Genomic DNA, 9,675 nt, shown 5'->3' with positions numbered 1-9,675 from the left:
TTTTCCCCCCTGGTGTTGATTAGAAGTCATGCATGGTACACAAACATTGTACCACCTAATTTCACAGCAACCACTATTCAGGATATGGTTGCTCCTAGGACAAAATCCAGCAGGTGGCGCCACGTTCATAATATTTGTGTCAGTAACAAATTGTAGTGGCAAAAAAGCCAAAATTATTATATGGCCAGAAGATGGTGCTAGCTGACCATTCTTCCAAAAAAACCAATGCGCATTTGACGTAGGCAACTTCTATTTTGCTAGGTCCAGGATTTATAATTAGGGTGTTATTAAATTCTTCAATATCTTTACTAGCTTTAAATTAAAAATTTGATTTTATTACTTTTACGATAAAATTAGCTCTGACCTTATGAAAGCAAAAATACATCCCTACTCTTTTTATTTATTTATTTTTTAATCATCCATAGTCTTGGCAAAGAGAAAAGGCTGTGTATATAGATATATATACTTAATTTTTAAGATTGTTTGAATTTTCAAGATATGCTTCAAGATAATACTTTAAAAAAATTGTAAGCATTATCTCTTTGTTCTTTATCTTCTTTTCTTCCATTAAGATTCTTTTTGATTAAACTAGAAAATATAGAAGAGTGAAGATACATTTTGTGATGTGAACACATTAGAAGAAAACCATGTTAACATTTTCTTTTACTTTTTTATGATTTCCTAAAATACAGTTTGATTTTACTATCTTTGTATATTCTGTTGTCAGTATTCATCTTTACAGAAGTTAAATTTAAATGGTTTCAAAATATGTGAGTTATATACAAAAATGGAATACTGTTAAGCTACAAAAAGAAGATAAAATATTGTCATTTTCCCACACTAGGGACTGCAAAAGAGGCTACCTTTGGGGCAGGAGAAGCGGCAGGGAAAGGTCTATTGGACTCTGATGGAGGATGACAGGGGCTTTGGTGGAGGGCAAAATATATATGATAAATATATATCTGAAGAGGTATGGACCTATACCCCTAAATTCAAGTGTTATAAGCCAATGTTATCTAAATAAAAAATTACATAATTGATAAAAAATTAAGTGCTTTGTTTTAGCATTTCATATGCAAAATCTACTTTCTAAAATTTGGTACTAGTTCACTGGAATTCTAGATGCTTGCCTATTAAATATAAATAAAATGCTTCCATTTCTTACCAGGCATTCCATCTCTTTTATGCCCTAGCCTCAGCTGCCAGAACAGTGCTATAACTTCCAAGCAGTTAACTTACACTCCCTCCTGCCCTGCCCACCTCCATCTTTCCTGTCTTGAGATTAGATCATTATTTTATAAATGCAAACTTGATCATTTCATTGCTATTCATAAATTTTCCACTGTTTATAAACATTAAAAGTTTAAAAATGACAGAAATGTACTTTTCCAAATCTGTCTCATTCTATTCTCCACTGTCATTTTCTCTGCCCTTGTGACGTAACCTTGCTCATATCATGCTCCCCCTCCACAGGTTACATCTATGTTAGCAAAGCTATTCACTCACATCTCCACTGAGAGGTTTCACACACATTCTGGGCAGCAGAACTGAAATATCACTTCTTCAGGGAAGCCTCCCTGATCAGCTGGGTTTGTATTAGGTGTTTATTCCTCACCCCCAGCGTCTTTTTAATTTATTTTAGGTAACTTTGGTTTCCAACAGCCAAATTTCTAAGGTTTGTTATTGATTTTATCTGGCCCTTTGTTTTGTTTTGCTAAGTTTCCACATATAAATGATGGCGCCTGGATTCTTTGTCCTTCTGATCAAGACCTCCCCTTCTCCCCCCAAGTTCTATGTAAGCTTCATAAGGTCAGAGGAGTATTTAACTTTCTCACACCTGTATTCCCAGCCAGTAGGGGTGTCCTACATGAGGTATGGGCAGCTTTTATGAAATATTAGTGGACTAACAGGATGACTACTCAAAGCAAAACTTAGAAACCCATGAAAAGAGTTATTTATTTGGTGAGTTCAGAATATGTTCCCACTAAAAACATGTTCTGGGAAGTCTATCACTCCATTCCTTTCTGTCTCCCAAATCGGCTAAGAGTCAACTTACGTCCTCAAGTTTGGTATATTATGATATCTTGAAGTAAAGTTGGTTTCATGGGAAACACTATCACATGTGAACCAGTCTGTTAGAAAATATCAATAACAAGACTTTAGAGGTAGACAAGGTGGAGTTTGAAAACCAGTTTCATCTCTTACCAGGGAAAACCACCTTGAGTTTCAACTTAGCTATTTATAAGATAGGACTTTTATAATCATTAGAGAAAATTCATAAATGTAAGATGTTTAATATGCAAGAGTTTAACATTCAAAGGAAAAATCGTAAATATTATTCATAGTCATTTTATGTAGTCTTATGAATAAATAAGAATGAAGGGTTTTGTGTGTTATTATACTACTAAATTATCATTCTCCCTAAAAACAGCAATTGCTGTTAACAGTACTGTTTCTCTCCTAAACTTATGAACTATACAGATATAAGATGAGAAAAAAAAGCTGGTCACTCATGTTTAAGACTGTATTCTGGAGCAGTTGATTCAAAGAAAGTAAAACATCACAAAGAAGTTTATATTGTGTGGGTATTATTTCAGCTCAACCTCTTCCATTCTCACTGGCGATTGCAAAGCATGTTATAAGGGCACCGATATTGATTGAGGACTTCCTTTGCTGTGATAAGTGACATTTTTGATGTCTGTCATAAAGCTTTCTATTTTAGCAGACATCCCAGTAAGTCAGCAGCATTTTCTGTGGTAGAGTCAGATTTTCAGCAGAAACTCTTTCTTCTTGAACATTTGTCACCATGGGCTCCTCAAGGCTGCACAACCTATACAGAGCTTTTTGCTAGTTTCAGCATGCAACATTCACCCCATATGTGGTAGTCTATTCCCCAGGATCTTGTACAAAAAAGCACTGGTATGACTCATCTCTTTGATGTGGGTGCCCCATCACTGCTGTTGCCTTATGTTGCAGCACAAATAAGATAAAAGGAAGCCTCCCTGGTGGTGAAAGGGGTTAAGTCTCAGCACTATGAAGAAATCTGCAATCACTCCAGTTCCAGTTCAATCCCTGGTAGGGAGCTGACCCAGATGGCACAGCAGACCTCTCCTGTCTCGCCCACTGCTCCCCTCAGCAGTGTGTTTCAGAAGGCCCACCTGTCCTATTCCACACTCTTGTCTCTGGTGTATCCTCTCACCTCCCTGCATTTCTAGCTTGCACCCCTGCTCTTGGTTCATAAATAAGTAAATCTTTAAAAAATAAATAAAAGGAGACAAGAGCAGAGACATTGGTTGTAGTAACCAAAGATGACTTGTCATCATTGGACAGTAACTACAAAAATGGGGTAGACTGCCATTTGTAGGCTGCATACTGAAATTTACACAGCTAATAATATTGAATTTTCTTGTTGAATGTGACTCAAATTCTGTTTCTAAACTTCTGACCTTTTCTCAGTTAGCTTTTGAGAAAATGTGAACAGAACAAAGATAACACATATACTGTCTGGCTCTTCCCTACTTCTCAGTGCTAAGGTGGCAGACATCTGTGGTTACACACCCAACGTACCCTCTTCCTTTCTTGTTAACTGGATCCCAAATGGGTCTGAACAAGAGGGTGTCCAGTCCCATGATATTTATATGTCTGAGAGCTAGAAAGCAGTGAGAAAAATGACACATTTAATGGGCGTATCTAGGGAATCATTTTTCTTCCTGGCCAACAAGAACCATGTCAGCAGAAGCTCATTTTGCCTGGGCCCCTTCTTCCTGCTTGAGATGCAGCTGCATCCCCAGCTGTGGCAGCAACCTCACAAGCACATTAGGGTTGATTGTCAGTATAGTGATGGCAGAGAGAAAATCTTGGAAAAGTCTGGAACCTTGATTGCAGTGCTGAGCTCCTGCCCCTAAATGTCTAATCTGGTGAGAGGGTGAGTGCCGTCGTTTAACCTGGCTTCATCTAGAAATTTGTTCTTACAGGGCCAGAACTTCCCACTGATAAACATGGCATTTAATACCCTGTTTGATCTTTGGCATGGACTGGGACACCATTTTGGTGGGTTTTTGTTAGGACAGGGTAGGGTAGAACTGGGTCTGGCAGGAGAAAACCTAAAGCAGCCACACGAGGAAAATGTCCACCTGAGTGCCAGTCAATTTCCAGGAAGCAAAGGAACTCAAAGTAAAGGAAAAATACTACATGGAAGTACATCTAAGGTTGAGAATGTAAGAAAGAACTCAGAAGATCTGAAATCTCTAGATGGGAAACCATAAGCGAGAAAATGGTTCAAGTAAGAGGATTAAGTGTATTTCCATGAGAAGACCCATGGCTGGTAGCTACTAGAAGCTTCCCTGCCCCCTAAGGAGTGTGTGGTCCTGGAATAAAGGCACAACTTCAGAGACACACATGAGTCTTTTTTTTTTTTTTTTCTCCTAACATCCCAGCATCTTTTCAATTCCCCTCTCTGTAAGTTTAAACCACATAAGGCATCTTACATAAAGAAGTGGATATGGTGCGCTCCCTGGTGGCACAAAGGTTAAAGCACAGCACTATGAAGCTATCCACAGCCACTACAGCATGAGTTTGATCTCTGACCAGGGAAGTGACCTCTCCAGTCTCTCTCACTGCTCACGATCTGTTCTGCTCCCCACTCTGTCTCTGGTGAATCCTCTCACTCTCACACCTCTGGCCTGTTCCCCAGTTCTTGTAGGCATAAATAAAATTTTAAAAATCTTTTAAAAAAGAAGTGGATTTGTAGATATTAGAATGAACAGTCCTGCTAAACAGTCCTGCTATGTGATTTTCTACAGAATAACCCCTAAAATCACTAAGCAAAGCAACACTGTGTTCATAAAGTGGTAAAAATATGATTAGGCATTGTTCTTGTACTGTGTTTCATATCAGTAAGAAGACTTTCCTGAAAGTCTTTTAGAAGCTTGGCACTTGGCCCGTTACCATCTTTCAAGAATAGAGTGCCATATTGGACAGGAACCTTCTAACATTTATACAAGAATACAGCAAAGGTCGCATGTCCTTTTTCTGTCAAGCTAGCTTTTCTTTTTAAAAGCAACATAAACTAGAATCAGTAGAAATGGTTGCTCTATTACCTCATGAAATAAACTTCCAACATTTAAATATCAATAAGCCACTATAAAGGAAAGGAAACGATCATTTAGAAGCAAATCACATATATGTGTACAATATACATATATTGCAATTATTTGTCAAACCTCCTGAGATATCTGAAATTTTCTTCCCAAGTATTTATTTTATTGCCATGGTAGAAATGATGATAAGCTGTTTCGTCCTGACAAAAGCTACATAGGAAATTAATCTTAATTATAAATGGCAAAATGGTATTGATATCTGATTTGATTAATGAGTTACAGAAATGGTACAGATGTCTTTGTCCCAACCTTATTACCTATTTTGATATTTTTGCATGTCTGATATATTTATACCACATTGGTCAGTTGGCCATCCTTTTATCTTCCCAAGGCTTAGTTTTTAGTCTTGTTAAATGTATGACTTGAGTATATACATGACTAGGTGCTTGTAGACCCCCAAATAACCTACCAAATAATAATAAATAACACAGAAAAAATCTGCAATAATGTTGACATATATGCAAAAACAGGAATGGGTGATGCAGAGTAGTCTGTATAGCACACCTCTGGGGAAGGAACTTGGCTGCCAGCTGTCACTGAGGGTGGGGGTGGGGCGCCCTGCTTCAACAACGGCTGCAATAAGACAAGTTGAGTGCTGATATATCTTTTCAGATTTTGCTATAAAAGCAAAAATCCTCTTCAAGTTTCTTCTGGCTTGGAAAGCAGACACTAAGTTTTTTCATAAAAGACAGTCGTAGTGTGACTGAATTTTCAAAAGAGGAGAATACCTGTGTTACATAGTAGGTATTAGGTTTGTGCCCAGGTCGGTATAGCTATAAATTATCGTGTCTCTAGTTTGCCATTTATGCTGCCAACTAGCTCTTGTTTTCCTGCTTTCTGGAGAGAGCACCTCCAAGATGTTTCTCTTCTTTCTACCCTTTGCCACATCCCCTTTGCATTCTGGAAATGATGAACCGCATCGACTTCATAGCTGCTCGTTAGGCAAACAACCACAAGAGGGCGATCTAGTAAAATTCAGAGAGGGAGAAGCCCAGGCTGGCTCTCCCCACTCTCCTCACTCCACCAATATCAGTACTGGGTGGGTTGGTTTGTTTTTTAAATGAGGATCGTAACCTTTAAAGGGATCTTGAAATCAATTTGTGAACTATAACTGGACTTATAAAATAATGATTGACGAAAACACAAGCTATGAGAGTGCACCATATCCATGAAGGGTGATTTGAGGTGATATATAATGAGGGTGAGTATAAATCTAAGTTAAAAATTGCATTTCTTTCTGTGGGTCACATGGGTGAAAAGCCTGCAAACTACCCATCTAGATCAGCACAAATTACCTGAAATAGGGTAGAATGGACAAGAGAGAAGCTCTCAACCTAGAAAAAGAGTACAGGTAAGATACTCGTCATGAAGTCCAAACCTGCAGATGTGTACAGTGGTTGGGAAAAATAAAAGAACACACACACACACACACACCCTTTTCTCATCCAGGTCTTCCTGTTTCCCAGGACTTGGAGAAAAGCTATACAACTTGCCGGACCTAATACTTATGTATCATATATAGTGTGCCAGTTGCTTTAACTATATCACTCAATTTGTCATTGTTATAAGTCAAGTGGGGTGATGAGAATTAGATAACAATATACAATATAAGTTCCTGTGGTAACTATGGGTTAGTTAATTGGTCTTTCTGGTATGACCTCCTCCTCTATAGAGACAGGAGAACTCATCCTTGGTCACGGCGATTGGTGATGGGGTAGGAAGGAAAGGAAGTGTTCATCTTTGTGGGAATGGAGTCTCTCCCTTAGATTCTGTGCTGGAGAGCACAGTGAGAACTGCTCCTTTACATTTGACCATTAGTGTTATGAATATGATTATAATAAAAAACCAAAAACAGGCCCTCCCTGGTGGCTCAGCGGGTTAAAGCACAGCACTAAGAAGCTTAAGCCACTTCCGCATGAGTTCGATTCCCGCCCGCCCTGGAGGAGATCCACATGGTGTGGCAGACCTCTCCTGACCCGCCTGCTGCTCCCCTCAGCAGTGTACTTTGTCAATCTGCCTGTTCTGCTCCCTGCTCTGTCTCTGGTGAATCCTCTCACCCTCTGCATCTCTGGCCTGTACCCCAGTTCTGTATGAATAAATAAATAAATCTTTAAATAAAAATTAAAAAACAAAAACAAAAAACGGGATAGTTTTGAAAACTCCCTGAGCAGTCAAAACCAGTATCATGCAAGTAGAGCTTTATTTAACTTATTTTTGCAAGACTAACTTCACTTGGGTCATTTCATGTTTATGTCTCCAGATATTTTAATACAACTTATATTTTATTTCCCAAGGCCTGTATTCCGAGCAGTTGAATTCCTAGTACAAATCCTAGTTTGAAATTTATTAGCTGGATAGATTAATCAAAGTACCTAACTTGTCTTTGTCTCTTTTTGCTATTATATAAAATGTAGATAAGTGTACCTATCAAGAGATTTCTGTGAAAATTTGATTAATCAAAGTAAAGAAAGCTCTGAATACTACCTCTCCTATGATGCTCAAAGAATGTTGGTTATTGTGATCTTGAAGTGTTTCTTTTCTTAGTTTGGTTACTAAGTAAAATAGAGTCTCTTTAAATAGAATCTTGGGAGGAAGGATGGGGTCCTGGATTTCACTCACTTGGTCTTAGACCTTCCTTTAAGGCACCTCCAAGTGGTAATAATATAAATTATTGAACATTTATTCTGTATCTAGTTCTGTTCTTAGTTTGCCCTCATTATTTTTCAAGTAATGATTACTATAACTCTGTGAGACAGACTTTTTTTTTCTTTAAGGATTTATTTAATTATACATACAGAATGGTGGTACAGGTCAGAGGTGCAGGAACTGTGAGAAGACTCACCAGGGATAGAGAGCAGAACAGATAGATCGACAAAGTACACTGCTGAGGGGAGCAGTGGGCAAGACAGGGGAGGTCTGCTGTGCCATGTGGGTCATCTTTGGGACTGAGACAAACTCACACTGAAGCAGCTACAGCTGGCTTGCAGTGCTGTGTCCAAACCCATTGCACCACCAGGGAGGGCCCAAGGCAGACATTTTTTTTTAATATAATAGTTTATTTTTACATCATTTTGTGCATTTTTTTAAATCTCAGTTATATCCCCTGTGGCTTCTCATCACCAAATCATCCATGTGCCATCACCATAGTTCAGTGTATTTCCTTCTCCACACTGTTTTTGATCCTATTCCCCACTCAACCCCCGTAAAATGTCTCCGGTATACAGCTGTTCATCATTATCATTATTTTCTCACCTGGTCTGTTATACTTCTGCTATGAGTGAAGCCATCTGGTATTTTCCTTTTCTTTGTGGCTTATTTCACTAAGTATAATCTTTTCCAGCTTCATCCATGTTGCTGCAAAAGGCATATGCTTAATTTTTTGGTTGCTGATTAATATCCACTGTGTATATATATATCACATCTTTTTAATCCAGTCATCTACTTTTGGGCATTTGGGCTGCTTCCATGTCTTTCCAATCTTTTTAATCCAGTCATCTACTTTTGGGCATTTGGGCTGCTTCCATGTCTTTCCAATTGTAAGTAAAGCAGCAATAAGCATGGGGTTGTAGGTATCTTTTTGAATCAGTGTTTTTGTGTCTCTTGGGTAGATACCTAGGAGTGGGATTGCTGGGTTGTATGGAAGCTCCATATTTAGCCGTTTGTGGAAACTCCAAACAGTTTTCCATAGTGGTTGTACTAATTTGCATTTTCATCAGCAGTGCAAGAGAGTTCCTTTTTCTCCACATCCTCGCCAACATTTGTTGTTTTTAGTTGTTTGAAGATGTGCCATTCTCAATGGGGTGAAGTGTTATCTTATTGTCGTTTTAATTTGCATCTCCCCAAGGCAGACATTTTAATCTTCATATGCAGATTCACTTATTTTTGGATGATGAAACTGAGGCTTTTTGTGGGCTAGTAACTTGCCAAAAATCATTTAGCCAGGGATGTCAAAGTCGACTCCAGGCAGGTCTAACTGACAACCCCAACCCAATTGTTCTTAACTGTCCATTAACCTCCCCATTCAGGACTCAGTTCTGAGTGGTTCTAAACCACTGTTTTACATGAGCTGGGTTATTCTTATACTTTGACATAATGAAGAATTTGCTGTGCTCATGGAATTTACCCAGGAGTCAATTTAGAGAACACATTTTTTATGTTATTCTGGCAATTACTAAAATAATAACTAATGCCAGATATGAATCTGAAGCAGGATTCCTTAAACTGTGGAAAATATTAGGCATTGCAGCCAAACAAATATAATGCATTACTATAAAAGAAATTTGTCAACAAAGAAGCAATGATGTGCTCAGATTCATTTAGAAGAAATTTTACTGAATGTTTAATTCCTATAGATCACTGCTGAAGCTCCATAAAGATCATAGGAAGCTACTAGAAACTTGTAGCTTGGAAGGGAAATTTCTACTTCATTGAACGTCCAAACCATTGCAACATTTGATACTGGACAACTCCCTGCTCAGAACCAATATTTTTGTGGTACTCCTTTTAATATATATTT

The sequence above is a fragment of the Condylura cristata genome, unplaced genomic scaffold, assembly GCF_000260355.1.
Source record: "Condylura cristata isolate star-nosed mole 26May11 unplaced genomic scaffold, ConCri1.0 scaffold00015, whole genome shotgun sequence".
In the NCBI taxonomy this organism is placed as follows: domain Eukaryota; kingdom Metazoa; phylum Chordata; class Mammalia; order Eulipotyphla; family Talpidae; genus Condylura; species Condylura cristata.
Note: the sequence above shows the minus strand (reverse complement) of the source record.